Source organism: Meles meles, chromosome 17 (genome assembly GCF_922984935.1).
Source record: "Meles meles chromosome 17, mMelMel3.1 paternal haplotype, whole genome shotgun sequence".
Classification (NCBI taxonomy): domain Eukaryota; kingdom Metazoa; phylum Chordata; class Mammalia; order Carnivora; family Mustelidae; genus Meles; species Meles meles.
This window is the reverse complement of record NC_060082.1, coordinates 65,373,787-65,391,596: the sequence shown is the minus strand read 5'-3', so window position 1 is coordinate 65,391,596 and position 17,810 is coordinate 65,373,787. Positions and strand designations below refer to the sequence as shown.

The following is a 17,810-nucleotide window of genomic DNA, read 5'->3' as shown; positions in this document are numbered from 1 at the left end:
TTCTGGTTCATGTTAAATGTTAATAATTTGGGGCCTATGACTTACTACGCATTTCAATCTGATTAGGTGTAAAAGCACAAAAATTTGAATCCGTCTTTGGGAGTGCTTAGAGTGCTATAAAATGATACTGCTATTTGGGAAATCATGGAAGAAATTAACTGTGTTTTGGAAATTTTAATACCTCTGGTCTGACCTGAGTAGTTCTTGTGCTTATAACATGGTATACAAACATTAGATGAGAATACCTCATGATCTCAAAGCTATTTACAGGTGAGATTGTCTCAATTTTATTTGGCTCTAAAGGGCATGATTTTCAGAGTTAAAAATCCTTCCAACCCTGGCTTGATTATTTTTTTTGAAAGCACTACAAGTTGCCTTTGTTGGTTGTTGGAGTTACCGTTTCATGTCTTCTATAGGTATTTCTGTTTCCCAAGTGCTTGGTGCACAATAGTGTGTTAGTCAGATGGTCAGTTGATGATCACCACATTTTCTTCAGTAAGAGAAATAAAATCTTACAGAAATGTGCAAAGAAGACTTCAATACAAATGCTTTTGAAAAATTTTTATGTCCTGTATTTCGCTGACTTCCGTCAAATGTGGACTTGGTTGTTGTGAGGGTTTGAGGATTAGCAATGGCTTCTTTCCTGTGCTGGCTGCTCTGAAATCCCTGTCATGTGGGAAGGTCCAGTGTTTAAACACCATAGCTTCAGGGGCTCTGAGATGCCTCCCTAGACAAAAAATCAGTTAAGTACCTTCTTCTGTGTTCATTTGCCTTAAGAGATCTTCTCTTAGATATAGGTCGTTTCCAAGGATTTAGAGGATCATTTCTGTATGGGGGTCTTTATCAGCTATTCTAGGGAAAGCAAAGGATTTTGTTGAGGATTCATAGTAATAATAGCTAGTGTTTTATATAGACTAATTAACTCATTCAATCTACATTAGAACCCTAAGGATAAGTGCTATTACAATCCCCATTTTTTCAGAGAAGTAAACTAAACAAACAATAAAACCCAACTTTTGAAAAGTCCTTTCTCAGATTCCCTTATTGCAGACTATTTGGTGTTTGTGAGGATTTAAGCAGAAATTCAAACTCAGGCCATCTGGCTCCAGAGCTTATGTCTTCAATCACAAGTGGAGGCAAGAATCCTAGAGATGCTAGAGTTGTCAAAGTCGGCCTCATCCCACAGAGGATTTGTTAAGACAAGTTCCAGGCATTTTGTTATTATCTTTTCCTGGATATTATTATCAGGGGCTCTGAAGACAATAGGATTAGCTGCTGCTGTTGGAATATGGCTTTGGGATTCTCTTGTCCGGCTGTGTGGGCCCTGAAAGAGGGCCATGGGAAGGCTCACGATGCCCTCTATAGGGAAGGAAGGAGGCTTGAGGGCTTGGTAACCTTGTGATCACTGGTTATCCCTTCCTGTCCTCTGTAAACTCAAGATAACTTTTTACAAAAAAAGTTTGGAAATTTTAATACCAGAGGTATTAAATTTCTGTGGCTGAAGCACCCTCATGAGCACTTGATTATAACAAATGGAAAATAAACGTGTGCGGTTATAATATTAACTGAGTGCTGGAGACCACTATATTGACGTATATGTGTAGAGGGTGTTTGGGCATGGACGGGTTATATAGGAATGACCCTTGAAATACAGTGGAGTGATTTAGAAGTTTAAGAGAGGGTTGTTTGCTTAGTTTAGACCATTTCAAGAAAAAAAATGACAAATTTGTTGTTCTGTGGAACTAACAAAGAGACTAATAAGATAATATCAGATATTAAGTGCTCTGAAAAAAATAAATTGGGTGGTGACCTAGAAAGTGATGGGGGCACAGGGCATCTGCGTGGCTCAGTGGGTTAAAGCATCTGTCTTCGGCTCAGGTCATGGTCCCAGGGTCCTGGGATCGAGCCCTGCATGGGGCTCTCTGCTCAGCGGGAGCCTGCTTCCTCCTCCCACCTCCCACCTGCTTCTCTGCCTACTTGTTGTGATCTCTGCCAAATAAATAAATAAATGAATAAAACCTTTTAAAAAAAAAGGGGGAAGTGATTGGGGAAGAATCTTTAGATTGGATGTTTGGGGTAACAAATGTCGGAGCAGAGGCTGGAATGATGAGCTGGGTAGGAGATTTTGTTGAAGAACATTCCAGGTAGAGAGAACCATAGTATAAACACCCCTGCCCCCCTCCGCCACCACCACCACCCAGGCCAGGAGTCAGCAAGGCTCTGGCGGCTGAAATGTGAGAGCACGGGGGAGAGAGGTAGGAGATAAAATCAGAGGTACCAGCGGGCGGGGGCTGATCGGGCTCCAGCCAATCATTTGGATTTTATTTCAAGGGATGACTGAAAACCATTGGCTTGTTCCAACAGGATGGGACATGATTGGATTTATGTTCTAGAAAGATCACTTTGGCTGCTGGGTGGGCGTGATGCGTGGGAAGGAATGAGTGTGTGGAAGGAGGGCAGTGGCAGGAATGGAAGAAGGGAGACCCGCGGGGACACTGTAGCTGTGGTCCAGATAAGAGAAGGTGGTGGCTTATCCTGGGTGGCTTGAGAGCTCTTAGTGCAGGGTAGCAGACTGATGGGCCACATACAGCCACACTGCAGCTCTTAGCTACTGTTTCTCATTAGAGCTGTGCTCCAGAAACAAGCTAGAAGTTCTCAAAATATTAATGCCTGACTCACAAATGACCCCTATCTTCAAATTGTTTGTTGCCGGGGAAGAGCCCTTTTCCACTGGGGCCATCCGCTTTCATTCCCACTTCATCATTCCTTGGCCACCGCCACTGTCCTCCTCTGCTCCGCTCTGTTTCTCTTGCCCGAGTTTGCTGCAACAGCAGACCACCTTTGAGCTTGCTGTCCAGTCGGGAGGGAGGGTACGGTACTGTTCCTCGTTTCTGCTAGTGTTCAACCAATAGTAGTGTTGACTGGGAGCAGAGGCCAGAAGGGAGGACGTGGGGAAAGGAGGTCAAGAAGAAACATCAGAGGGTAGGGCTCGGAAGCAGTGATGAGTCTCTGGCCCATTGAATTCGTACTCTAAACTCCCATCTTTTAGCAGCAACGTTTTAAATGCTAGTGAGATGCCATAAAGGTCTTACTGCTATAGTTCAAGTACATGTGGCCTGACCATGCTTCTGTGGGTAACCTCAAAACCCCCCAATTTAGACTATTCCTTTGTGAAAATAAGCCTCAATTCTAACTCAACGTTTGGAGGCAATTTGTTGTTAAATTAAGTGCTTGTCCTTTGTTCCCATGGTATCTGTCTAATACATGCATCGGCATCTCCATCCTTGGAGATCCTGTTACGGGATCATTTGTCTTAGTCAAGCCAGTGTGACACAGTAAGTATCATTGTTACATTTTCATTCATTTGTTCGGTGACAAATTTATATGCAAATTTTCATAGAGGATTATCGTATTTTATCTGTGTTCTGCCATCTTCCTTCTTTCCTGTGTAATTAGGTTGGTATATTTTCATTCTATCTAACGGGCTGCTGAATAAAGAGCATATTATGTCATATGAATAGATACGATTTTATGTAACTTATTAAGTCTGTAATAAATATAAATGACTTCTGAAATCTGAGATTGAAGAACAATAGCTTGAACTGTTTTCCAGGATGACATTAATCAAACAAAAGACCCTGTAGACCATACGCGTGGTGCGGTGAGAACGGCGAGCTATGGGGGTTTGCTATGACAAATGCCAGCACTGGAACAACTCAGTCTTCTCTGGGCCTCACTTCTTTCCTTTTCGGCTTGTTGAATGGGGACCTTTGCTGACCAAATCCCCTCCAAGAGATAGTCTAGGACTCTAAGAAATCATATATAATTAAGTGCTCCTATAAACTTTTAGGCATCACATTTATATATTCATGGTTGCCATGGCAAGTAACAACTGTGCCCTCCCACTGAAAAGCCATTCTTTGACTCACATGTCTTCTCATTTCCAGTTTTTTGTCATTTCATGTCGTGAGATTGGATATACAGTATCTGGGTGGGTTTTGTTTTGTTTTTTTAAATAGAGAATGGTGAAGGTCAGACTCTTCAAGAGGGAACTCGGATCCCATTCCTTCAGTGAGACTTGCCATACCACTTCCCCCTCCACTCGGGGTTCTCGTACCCCCTCAGCCAAGAATTGGAGGCTGTAATACAAAATTGTCATTTTTGTATCATTTTTATCATGTTTATATCATGCAGTAGCATGATAACACTGTAATAATTTTAAGCTCGAGTTAGCATGACTGTAGTGTAAGTCCCCAGCATTTTTCCTGCTTTCTCCCTATTCTGAACAGCTCTATCTAGCCCAGCCTTGAATTGTAGACGGACGCGTAAACCCTTCAGCGCCTGTGCACTGCACTTCTTGAACCATTACTCTAAACGATGATAATATTACCTGTAATGTTACTCGTAGATGAGTTTAAAAGAGAAGTTTCCACCTGTGTCTCAGGCAGTGTTTTTTTCCCCTGCACGTTATCTTCAAAGAGTCTTTTTAATACAGAGTGGTTACAGGAGGCATAATTAATCTATATTACATTGAAGACTGGGACTTTCTGTAACACAAAAAGAAATAAACCGTCTTCTTACAGGGTTAGACAGTTTATAACTAATCACCGAGGGGGTTTGCCCCAACGTGGCTGACCTTCTGGATCATGCTCTAGTATACGAGACTCGGAAATTCCCTGTGCAAATGGCCCTGCGCTCTTTTCTAGGGGGTTGATAGGCCTTTTCCTAGTTTCATTCTGCCCGTATGTGTGCCCCAAGTCTAGGAGGATCTGTTTATGGGGGCGAGGACAGAGTTTGGACATACGGGCTTGTGCATATGTTCCCTTATATTTGATGGTTGATCTTATAGATCCTTTGATTTCTATCAAAATAATAACATAAGGATATTTTTAGTACGTCACCAAGGATTTGGGGAAGCAATACAGCCATTCAAACAACCTCAAATAGAATATTACATGCGCTCCGTACAGTGGTTTTATCCCCAGACACCCCGCTTGGCTGGGTGAGTCAGCAGCAGCTCTAGCCTGGCGCCGGCCCAGCCCACCGACCGGATGTCAGCTTCTCTTTCTCTCTCCCCTCCTGTTTCTTCCCTCAATGCTGTTAATCTGGATCACACCAGACTCGAGGTTCTTCTCACTCAGTTGACCCACCATTCAGCTATTCTCAGCATCTAGCCCTGCCTTGGCTCCTGCCTTCCTTTCGCGCACTCCAGCTGGCCAAAGTGCTCAACCAAACCAGGCGGACTCCGGCCAGCCACGTGCTCCCTATTTCGACAGTCCCTGTGTCCATCACTAGAATTTCACTCATCCTCCCACCTGCCCGCAGTCCTGAAGGCCAGCTTCCTGTCCGAACGGTAACCTTAGCGATGATCGTTGTCATCATAAAAGTGAACATTGATTGAGTATTTGTAGTTTCCCAGGCCCTGAGTGAAGCGTTTTATTGACATTCCCCATTTTAGAGATGAAGACTGAGACTGCGAGAGAATAATTTAGCCGCTGCTAAGCACTGGTGCTATGCTCTTAACTGACCAAACATTTCCCAACAGTATTTTCTGAACAACTACATAGCTGACACTACCGTGGTCACTAAGGATAAAGCAGTTAGCAAGGAATTCATGGTACCTGCCCTCATGAAGGATATTTACGCAGAAAGAAATGGTACAAACAAGCAGGAAAACCTATTAGGTGCCGATTACAAACTATGAAGAGAATAAATCCAGGGATGTGTTTGAGTTGAAGAGCACCGGGGACGGGGATCACAGCCTGAGCGGGACTTTGAGTTGGGTGGTCAGAGGCTTATGGTAACATCTTGCAACAAGACTGAGCCTAATGAGTTGAAGAAACTGAATTAAGGCCAAAGAGAGTACAGAGAGAAAAAAACTCTCTATATAAAGAGGAAGGATTTTGACCTTAAGAATGATGAGAAGCCTTGGAAGTTTTTAAGCTGGAAAGTCACATAATAAGATCTGAATTTTTTTTTTCCAGATCCTTTGGGTTGCCTTGTAAAGAACGGATTGAAGGAGCACAGAACTGAGTTGGGGAATTGATAGGAAGGTTGGCCATGGGCTGTGTAAGAGATAATAATAGCTTGGGCTGGGTGGGTTGATGGAAATAGAAGTGGATGGATTTAAGAGGTTATTTCAGGTGGTGAAAATTGACAACTCATCGCACGTAATATGTAGAGACAGAGTGTTCCTGCTACATTGTAAGCCTCTTGAGACCAGGAGCCATGGACGTATTCGTTGTTCTACCACCAGTGAACGTGGCACTTCAGGTGTAAATATCGGTTGAGTGAAGATGTGATTGAGCAAGTAAATAAATGCAACCTAATAATTCCTGATGTCCTCTTGCCTCCGGTACCTAAGCCAAATTATTTCATTACAGAGTAAACTTATAATTTGAGGTAGATTGTCTTAAAATTTTCTTAATTTTCGTTATTGAAGGTTAACGGTTTTTAATTTTTTCCTCTGACTATAGCTTCTTGGACTGAAGATCATTGAAGCAGAAAATAAATTCCCTAATGTTATTTTAACACACTCTAAATACATTTTGTACAAGTCTTAGGATTTAGAAAAGGGCAGGTGTAGAATTAAAATAGAAACTTTCATTTCAAAAAGGGCTTGGAGCTTATATAGTTTTATATTAATACTTTAAATCAGATCTGGAAGAAAAGGATGACTTTTATTTAAAATATGTATAAAACATGAATTTTAGAAGAATAGGATATTCTGATAAAGGGAGAAAAAAGCCTCATTTTTCTTAATAGCAGTGAGAAACATATGAATGATGGTTAAAAATCACTGAAGGGGATTGCTGGTTTACGTATAATGGTAGCATACAGCGAATATTTATTCTATTTAAATCATCCAACGTGAAGATCAGAATCATTATGGAATACTTGCTTACAGGCAAGAAGCATAATTTAACAGAAGTGCTCCCAATGAAAATGTACTAACCTTAGACTATTGAAGAAAATCCGAAGTCTGCGTTGAAAGAAGGACATTCCTTGGACTCTTAAAAAGTTACAGGCCTCATTTTTGTGGGTTGAAGTATTTGGATAGCTCGATAAGGAGATTATATAATTCCCTTATAGGGATGTTTCCGTAGTACTGTTTTTATTAGGTAGCTGTGTCAGATGACAAATGTAACTTAAGTCCTAGAAAACAAAATGGCAGCTCTCCCCCTGAATGGCCAAGCTGTGGGACCAAGACGTCCGAGAAATCTTCAGCTCTTTCCGGTTTCACTTATACTTTCCCCAGTCTGCCTCTTCCCTGCTCGGTCCCCGTGCTCCCTGTGACGAGGCGCTTAGCATGGACCCTGTGAACATTATTTACTCTCCTCGTGAGTTGTTTTAGTCAGCCAAAACTTAGATGTTTTTTGCCAAACAAAGAAGTCCCAATAAATATTGAACTTTAAAACGTTTATGTTACTTAAAATTCTTCATGACTGTAGTTGTGTTTTTTCACATGCATAATATATGTTGTGCTTTTTAATGTAGGATTATTTCATACAAACATTTCCACGTTCTGGTGTTATCCAAAGACTTACAACTTTGACAAATATGTGCAACAACCCATAGTGGCAAAAACTATTTCAAATTTATGAAAAGTACTCAATAGGCCCAAACCACTCCCCTAAAAGTATTTTTTTGTCCCACTCAAAAGTTTATTCTGGAAAAACAATATTATTCTTTACCAGAAGAGCAAAATTTTAAAATGTGCTTCATTTAATGAACTTAAATATGTATAATATTCTTCCAGGCAGTTTTTGAGAGCGAAGTGAAAAAAAGGTAAAACCAAAATGTTAACCTCACAATTTACGGGAGTACTATTTGAAGTGGTTTTTCCTGGAGTGGCTCCCTTAAGGGTGATCTGCTGGCCTCGCTTTCCCTTTGGAGTCTGCTGGGGTAGAACAGTCTTTACGTCCTGACCTGCTATCGTGTCACCCAGAGAGGTCTCAGGTACTGTGCTGGGACTGCCTCGCAGGGTCCTGTAGAACAAGCCAGATGTGGACTTCTGTTGACAGTTGCTGCGGGTTATAGAAAACATTGAACACTGGGCAGTACTATGTAAATATTTCAGGAGACATTTTTGTATCACCTTCCTGTTTATATTTTATGTTTTGTGAACTATTGTTTAGTACTCTCTTTGCCAGTCATGGGACTTTCATTTAAGGGAAGAAGCTTCAGTGTGTTTTGCAGAAGTATATTTTTGCAGGGCCCGATTTCCTAAGGCCAGATTGTTAAACGCAAGAATTTAGCCTTAATTATATTTTTACTTCGCGGTTGTGCCCAATCTCTCTTTTTTCTTTTTTTTAAAGAAACTATAACATCAGGTCTAGTAAAATAGCCCCAAATCCTAGAAATTTTTAACCTCGTGGGATTTTTAGCCTTAAGACTAAACCTTTCATTTTAAAAATGAGCTGAATAAAAAGTTTTTTAGTCCAAACTATATATTTGAAATATTTAATTAAGTTTTGAAGAAACCAGAAAATTTTAATGTACTCCTGTGCTACGTTTTTGAAGTTTCAATCACAATCTCAAGAAAATGAAATTAATTTTAAATACTGAAGTTAAAACATTTTAGTGAACCAAATCAAAGTTGACCGTTGTCTAATTTTATCTCACCTTTTTTACCCATCAGTGTGTAAGTGTTCATATACACAAGCTAGCTCTGATCATTTCTCCCCAGTTCACAGTGTATAAACTGAACTTTTGACATTTCCTCAAGAGATATGGTAAAATATACATTGTGTTACCATTGATCCCTTTTCTTGCTCTTTTTGAAAATAATCACATTCCCCAAACATTTCAAGAGTTTCAAGGTTTCCAGTGAATGGGAGCATGTGTTCCAAGTGAATACGTTGGCCTGGTAATTTCACCTTTAGAAGTGGAGTGTCCTCTCTTCGTAATTAAACAGTGACAAAGTAATAAGTCTTTGTGTATCAGGACACTTGGGACTGTCGAAGCTTCGATTCCAATTTACTGTATATCAGTAGAGGAGAAGCACTATTCTACTACATATGGACTTTGTGTTCAAAATCCTCTTTTCACTATGTTTTACCCAGACCCAAACTGGTAGAGTTTATTAACTCAAAACACATGATCCCCTGGAACATCATCTCTTGCCTTGTTTTCTTGTCTCCCTCTCTCTTAAAAAATCATGAGCCAGAAAACCAAACTTAGTTTTTGTAGTGGAATTGTTAGAATCATTTCTTCTCTGTCAAGCATAGAACTGAAGTTACATTGTTTTGTCGTATTGCTTACGGGGTGCTGCAAAGCTGTGTACAATAAATGTCAAGGGTAGTAATTTACTGACAACAATTAGGCAAAGAGAACTATAGAAAGCACAGGAACATTTTCAGAAATGGGTTTTATTATATTTCATCGGCACCACTCACTTTACTTTTGGTGGGTTTCAATATTTGAATCAAAATATAGGAATAAAATAATACATACGAATTAAGTATTCATCCAACAGATCCGACCCCAGGCCCCCACACCCCTCGTTTTGGCTGCAGCTCTTGGTGTAGATGCTATGGTGTGAGGGCTGCTCTCTCTCTCAGTGGCTGGTGGTCATTCAGGCTGGGTTGTCATGTGACTGCCTGTCTGTGCCTGCTGTACAGGTGAGTGCATGTTCTGCACAGCAAGTGTAGACAGGCAGACACATGACAACTCCGTCCAGCCAGGCCCTTGGTTCCTTCGGGTTTCCTTTGCTCATGGGCAGACACAATCAGTCTGTTTTCCAGATTTGGTGATTTTGGAGGGTGAGGGGGAAAGGGAGAGAAACACACAATAGAATTAAACATTAAAACATTATGGAACTAAAACAAGTGAGACTTTTGACTTTATTCAGAAAGTACACTTTTACATTGGTTCCAAATGTGCTAACATGGATAATGGTCGTAACCGAAAACTCACATTCAAATTTTAAGGAAAACAAAACAAAACAGGAAAAAAAAAAAGATTAAACACAAGGTTTATTCTTAAATCCAATTCGTAGTATTATTACTGGCCCCACATGCAGTCAGAGTTCAGAGTAATTGAACCAGATGTTTTTCCTCTTCACAAAAACTGCATATTTTAATACTGAAGTTAAAGATAAAGACTGTGTTTATACATGTTTCTTGTGGTAGATAAGTGCCTTAGCCCTGCCCATGAAAAAGAAACTTGTCATCGACATGGAAACGGCAGCCATTTTCAAAATAATCAATGAGCCCAATGTCTTTGGCAGTTCAACCAGCCAACTTTGGTATCAGATGCTTTGATAGTGGAATTTTTACAAGGGGGTGGATTTTTGCCAATATGCCATAAAGCAGCGAGAACTTGTTTAAATGTCTCATATTCTTTTTAATGCAAAGTTTTTAGTTATGGGTGTGAAGCCAAAATAAGAAGCAGTTGTGAGCTTACGTGCTCCTCTTCTTAATTAACTCCAGCGCCATGCCAGGAATCAAAAGAGTATAAACTAAAAAGTCATTTCCCACAGTGATGTTCAGAATGTGTTTTGGACATTGGTAGTACCACACAGTTGCAGAATCGTATCTTAAACATAGGAAAAGAAACCTCATTTCACATCCAAAAAGTAAAACCAGACCCCTTGGAAAATTTTCTTATAATTTATGTAAGAAAGAGTTAATGGTGTTAAATACACAGAAAATGTAATTCTGGTGGCTCAAGGATAATCTTACTGGCTATTTTAGTATAAATGATCAATTCACATTCATAGAGGTATTTAATAAATTCCCTTGCCCTTTAAAAAACAAAATATTTAGATAGTCAAAATTCCAGTAAGTGGGATTTCTTCAAAAACAAAACAAAACCTTATTGTCCAAGGAGTGTGGAGTTTGGGACTTTTTCCAAAGAATTTTGAAGAAAACGCGTAGTTTGTTATTTCCCTTTAACTGTAAAATTCTGAGAAAATAGCAAACAGAAACTTTATGGAGAGGAAAATGTTTTTAAAGGCTGAAAAAGTTGCAGTTTTCTACATGTCTGAACGTTTATGCATTGATTAGATATGGTACAGTTTTAACAAAGAGCTGATAAGAGCAATTTTCCATTTATTTGATTTCAAGAAAATAAATGTCTGATTCTGTTTCTGGTCATCATTCTGAGTAGAGAACTTTTTTTTTTTTTTTGTCCTGACAGAATAAAAAATGTCAGTAAACTTGGCTGCTATTTAGATAATTACAAGGTCAGAGTATGCAAAAACAAATACCTTACGAAAGTATTTTGGTATTGGTGCTGCATTCAGTGTAACAGAAGATATTTAGAGTGATTCACTTACAAAGAGTATATTGGTGGAAATTAAAAATTACTGGGATTCTGTATAGCTTTCCCTCTCTCTCCCATAAAAATCTGATCCCGTTAAACTCTGCTCAATTAAGGGAATGATGCATGCGACCTGAAAATAGAAAGAAATATTTGTGAGTTTATATGCTATCTTTTAATATGAAACAGTTCTAGTAAATCAAGATAACCCCAAAATATTTGAGCCTGAAAATCCATAGCCTTTTTTCAGGGGGAAAAAAATCTTGCTGAAAAATGACTGCTCTATTCGTACCACTTTTGGAAAATTTGTTTCTAATGGCTTTTTAAACTACAGTTATAGAATGTGGAATATAATACTTCATAGTTATGTTGAACCTGCCCTCAATCTTGTTAAAAAGACAGAAGGCTGAAAAAAAAACATTCAAGACTCTTTTTCCATCTCCCAACTAGAGTGAATATCAATTCATTATCACTTAAAATATTAGCTAAAATATAAAAGAGCTATTTCCATTATCACACCGTGTAATTTTTGATACGGTTATTATACCTTATTTTCTTTTGTCTTTTATTTATTATCTTAAGGAAAAAATGCAAGGAAAGAATTATCTTCTAAATCCTTTACAGCAAAATTAAACCAAAACAACTTCAGGAAACTGGCTGTCACGATAGGTCAGGATATTCAAAATGAAGATTTAATTATTTTCCTTAATTTACTTCATTATCTCTATTTATTAAAACTGATAAAGCTTTTAAAAAGAGACTTTCACAACCTTTCAAAACTTTACATAGTTTAGAGCACACTAAGGTGAAAAGATAGAAGAAACCAAGTAAGAAAGTTTCTGTCTTCCCTGAAGACATTCCTCCTTTCAGGTTGGAGCTTGACCCTCTGGTTATTTTAAGTTGGGGTTTCTGAGTGATGGTCCCTTAGTTATTATTTGGACATTATTGTGATGGGTGAGATACTCTCCTTAGAAAAGAGGAAAATGGATTGTTTTTAAAGAGCAGAGCTTCTATAGAGTAATTGGAAGCTTTGGCTTCTCTTTAGTAAGGATGGACGCTGGTGGGGAAGTGAACTGTTTCACGTTACCAAGTTGTATTTTCCTCTTATTTCCTTAAAAAAAAAAAAAAAAAAAGGAAAAATTCTTTCATCAGAAGCTTTATGCCTCAGCTTTTTCCCACGGCGTGAAAAGCTTGGGTGGTCTATAAGGCGAGAGGTTGGGGGTAGACAGTATATTTTGGTCTTTTAAAAACATAAACACCATTATCTGGGCCGAGAGACAGAAATGCCAAGCCGGAAGGACGTTAACCTATGGACTAACTTCAGGAAAGTGATCAGTGTGAAATTTTGTCCCATGGTAAACAATGTGATTTCTTTGATTTTGAGATCTGTGGCTTAAAAAAGGGAATGGGGTTTGAAAAATGTTTTATATCGGTCCTCATCCAATTAAGAATTGATGGTGTTGAGGCTGAGGCCTAAATTTCCTTTCTCTTGGATGCCAGAAAAAGTTTTGCTTTTATCCCAGTACCTAGCCTAATTCGCCAGTCATCCACGCACTAAAATGAAAAATAACTACCAAGCTTCTACGAAATGCAGTTTGGACAGGCTCTGTAAGCATTGTTCTCTTTCGGACAATGTACAATATTTAATTTTAATACTTACCATCATATCCAAGGGTAGTTTGAGATGAAGATGCCACTGTTGTTAGTCTCCTCTGGAATAGATCCCATGACCTCTAAAATATTTGTATATCTCCTTATAAAGTAATATCAAAATAAAGTTAACATTGCTCTAATTACCCTGGAAAGAGAGAAGGTTATTTCATGATACGTGTGTATACATGCTGGTGTATAGCCCAGCGTCTGAACGGCCGTCCTATCCTGCCTGCAGTCCGCAGGGCTTTATAAAGTGAGCTTTTACTTTTGATCCTGAATTTAGCCCATCCAATTTAAAAATAAGTAGGATTCCTTTTTAGTATTTAAAAGTTTGCATCAAAATGGGTTGTCGGGACTCCACCGAGCACTCGTAGGCACCCCTAGGCTAACCCTCTACAAATTAATTCTTTTTTTTTTTTAAAGATTTTATTTATTTATTTGACAGAGAGAGATCACAAGTAGGCAGAGAGGCAGGCAGAGAGAGAGGAGGAAGCAGGCTCCCCACGGAGCAGAGAGCCCGATGCGGGGCTCGATCCCAGGACCCTGAGATCATGACCTGAGCCGAAGGCAGCGGCTTAATCCACTGAGCCACCCAGGCGCCCCTACAAATTAATTCTTAAGGTTCCCATTCCTGTACTTATGCCAAGGACACCACCCGGTCTCCTCTATCTCCTCATCCTGAGGCAGAGAATTGGTGGGTGAGCAGTGATAGTTTCTTAGAATCAAAAAGGCCATTTAATGTAAAGAAAGAAATTTAAATTAAATATACATGAAAAGAATGCAAGTTGTGAAATTCTGTCATTTATAGTTTAAAAAAAATTTTTTCGAAAATTTCAAACATTGCCAAAGTCTGTTATAGCCACATTTCTTCTTTAGTAAGTGCGTCAACTGGTAAAAATGTATTTCTTGAGAAAATAAGCCTCTATAATTACCTAATGGTTTTTTTTTTCAGTTTCCTTGTGTAAGAGGAACTATGGATGTTTTAAATATCTCTTGTTCTATTAAAAATAATTAATATGCAGGCCTCAAGATCACAACAGAAAAAACAAAGGATGGCTTTATCGTATCATTTAAGTGGAGAAGATAACTAATATATCCTTTTTATATTTTAACTAAAAAGTCTGAATAGAAGAACTAACTTACATGTTCTTTATACCAGTTTGGGGATGATCAAAGGGTAATTGAAAAAGTAAATCGTTTTCACTAAAGATAACTTGGGGAAACTTTTGTAATAAAATGTTTCACAAAAGAGAACTTGTTAGAATTTTTAGATTGTTACAAAATGTACCATTTAGAAAAGGATTTGTTCAGGAACCACTGTAATTTTAAAGAATTTAAAGGAGGACAAAAGAGATCACTTCATTTTTTCATAAAAACCTATAGAACAGATGTTTTCATTATATAGAATAGTTTGGGGGTAGATGTAAATGGGGGTTGAGGGAATTAGGGGTGAGGCAGTAACATTTTTCCAGAACTTTCTTCAAGAGGCCCACTTTACAGTCCAGCATGGATCATATTGCAACCCAGACATTCTCTGTTATTCTCTCTATTGGGATTTCATTCAGCTTGAGGGTTTTCCTCCCTCCCACCTTCTCCCCCACCCCCCCTTCACCTCCAGGACAGCTGGAAACGGACCAAAGAAAACTTTGCCTTCGTTTACAAATTCCTTTTTTATCAGCGGGTTTCTAGACAAAGTACCTTATCATTTTAAATGCTCGTAGAAATAGAAGCATTGTAAAATAGAGGCATGAGGTCTCAGCTGACCAGCAATTATCAACCATTTTTTGGATTAAAAAAAATAAAACAGTAACACAGAGATACGTATTGGGGTATCTGTAGACAGAGGTTTCTGCTATTCTCCGACTTAATCAGTTGCTGACTCACTAAGTTCTGGGTTGGCGCTCTTTTCTGGGTCAGTCCCGTCTGCATTGTCTGGTGGGTAAAACCTTGGCAGCCTCTTCTTTTATTGTTAGATACTACTATTCCTGGTATTTATATTATATAAGTAAATTTTCCAAAACACTATTCGGGTAGCATTTTACAAATAGCAGATAGTCTTTACTTGGACGCAAAATGGATTCAATCCCGGGATGTTAAAATTTCTACTGTAGCCCTGACTCAGATAAGTTTTTAGGCCCTTGGATCATTAAGTTCAACAATTAAAAACCAGCCTCATTAAATTACTCTGAAGTGTTTGGAATGTTTTCATGTTTCAGTTGGAAGTGGGAAAAACTTTGAACTTCAGGAAATACTTGATGTATGAGTCTTCAGAAATCAAATAGCATACAATAAATCGCTCTGAACCCCAGGCTGTTCCTCTCTCGAGGGTGCCCGCGCCGCTCTCCACCGCACATAGCCCTCCGCTTCCCTCGCACGCCCTTGGCTCCCACCTCGGCTCTCCTGGGCACAGACCAGGTGAGCGCTCAAGAAGGCCTTACCCACAGGTCTTCTTTTGAGCGGTCCTTTCTCAGCAGTGTCCCCGAGGGCTTCTGGGTCCCTAGTGTGCAAAACCTGTGAAGAAAAACACTGGGCGTGAGATTTGAAAAAGCAGACAAAAGTCTTCTCCTTGGAAACAGCCACTTGGGTCCCCAGCCGTCCACAGCGTTGCTCTCCCTTGCCCAGTCTAACCAATGTGCAGACTACTGTACAACGGCATTGTCCTGAACAGGTAGTCTGAACACTGGGGCGACGGAGCAGGATCTCCAGAAGCTTCCATCTATGCACTCAAAATCCTCTCCCGGTCTTTGGGAAAAGCCTCCCTTCCTGCACCAGGGGTAGCTTTCGGCTTTCCCCCCAGAATTCTGCTGCACTGACTGAGACACACTCAAGGGCTGTGATTTCCAGTCTTGACGTGGCACATTTGCTGCAGACTGGGGAACTGGCAATGAATTTAGGACCAGGAAAAGGGGGAGGGCTGGGCTGGAGAGTCCATATATGGGATGATGTCACCCTGGGGAGGTTTGGGTATGCGCTGTGCCGCTGGAGAGACCGCTAGAATCGCCTGCTCTCAGACATGGGTCTGTGCATAAAATGGTACCAGATGTTTTAGTGTAATGTTAAGCAGTCATTTCATCTTCAGGCCAGATTTTTTTCCTCAACTGGGCAGGAAGTGGGCCTCAGTATGGAAAAGCTGTAAAAAAAAAAAAAAAAAAGAAAGAAAGAAAAGAAAAAAAGAGTCGAGATGTACAGTTCTGCTGTGGCCAACTGAAAGTGAGTTAGTGTAGAAGTAAAATACAAATTTGCTGTCTGGTCCAGGCTAGAAAAGTAATTTGAAGATAGAGGGTAGATTTAAAAAAAAAAAAAAAAAAAGGAAAGTAAACAGAAAGTTGAACACTGGAAGTCAGGGCTCATTTGCCAACTTTTTGGAGCTTTCCTGTGGTACTTTATTTTCTGGTATTTCACTCGTCAAAAAGGGCAGATAAGTTCCTTTTTTTTTTCCTGTCTCTCTTTCCCTCCTCCTCCTCGTCCGTCGCATCTGTCAGCGGCTCGCAGGCTGCCCTAGACTTGAACAGTAATTATAGCAACTTCCTGAAAGTGAAGCCCCCATGAAAAGTCTGGAGAAATGTTCTTTGTCATGGCCTCTACATGAGTAATTAGTTCCACATGTGGCCTTCCTCGTTTCCCTCCGCGATGCTGGCTGGCTCCCCGACTGCCGTGCTGTATGGCTTGACCTAAAGAAACTTTCAAGTTTTCGTTTCAAACCTGCACTACGAAATCCCGACTTCAGTCTTCTAACAAACTGCTTCTGGTCGATCTGTGCTCTTAGGTACAGCACTCTTCACCGGGAATTCTTGATTCTGTGTGAATATTTTGTTTTATTTTAATGGCATTCCACTGCTTAAGTTTTTATCTCGAGTTAACGAAATCTGTTGAAATTTGCCAAGTACGGCTTGACAAGAGAGGTTAGAACATACCAACTCACTGGCATCTCCCTTCCTTTTCCCGTTGTTGCTGTTTTCAATTATATACACTGTTGAAGATTCTGGGTAGACAGCCCTGTGACTGTCCCCCCACCCCCCACAGAATTCTGATTAAAGTTCGAGTTACCTTAAACAAGAGCTTGATGAATTGCCCTTCCAGAGATCAAAATGTGAGAAAATTCCTAGGTAGCTTCCAAATACCATTTGAGTAGCCAAACTATGAAACTCAGTAATCTTTAAAGAATTACAATGAAAGCAGTTCATTTCTACTGGCCTTATGCAATACTTCTTAGAAGCAGAAAAAAATCTACCTCTTTTAAATATATTGGGTTGAATATTTCCAAAAGCTTCAAGTGAGAGAGCCATCTTAAAGCCTTCACTTACCACGAAATGTCTTCTCTTGAATTAACACACACCACGAATAGAATCCAAAGTTGTGACAAGTCCTGGTCACCTTGGTAGGAAGATTAAATAAGATAAAGATGAATTATCCAGTAATTTAGGGTGGAACAAAGAGATTAGCACTGGGCACATCATTCATGGGGGGATTTAAAGCATCAGTGGAAATCGGAGGAATTTTTTCCTATCACTGTGTTTCCATTTCCATTCTTACATCCATAGGCCCTACCCCACAGTGCTTGAGCGAGCGCAGTATGCCCTACCTCACCGCCTCCTGCCCTATCACTGCTTGTATGATACTTGGAATAGACGAGTGTGACTACACACAATCCAGTAGTCTTATGACACATGGATACCAACGCTGTCCTTGCTCAGTGTCTATATGTTTGTTCACAAATCATCCTAGAGGAGCCATGAGAGAGAGACAGAGGCAGTCGTCAGCCAGGAATCCAGCATTCCAGGTGTGGGCTTTTTTCAGCCGCAAATAGTGAAAGCCTTTCCCCTGCCCTCTTCTGTTTCCATCGAGGGGACGAGTCTTGGGAATTTTGGATACAGCACATGGAAGGTGGTTCT

General features: G+C 39.9%; 1 protein-coding gene across 6 annotated transcripts in view; it reads left to right on the top strand.

The window, feature by feature from the left end:
* The window catches only part of DNM3 (dynamin 3), a 535,138-nt gene that overhangs the window by 284,569 nt on the left and 232,759 nt on the right, over positions 1–17,810 (top strand). The window lies entirely within an intron of this gene.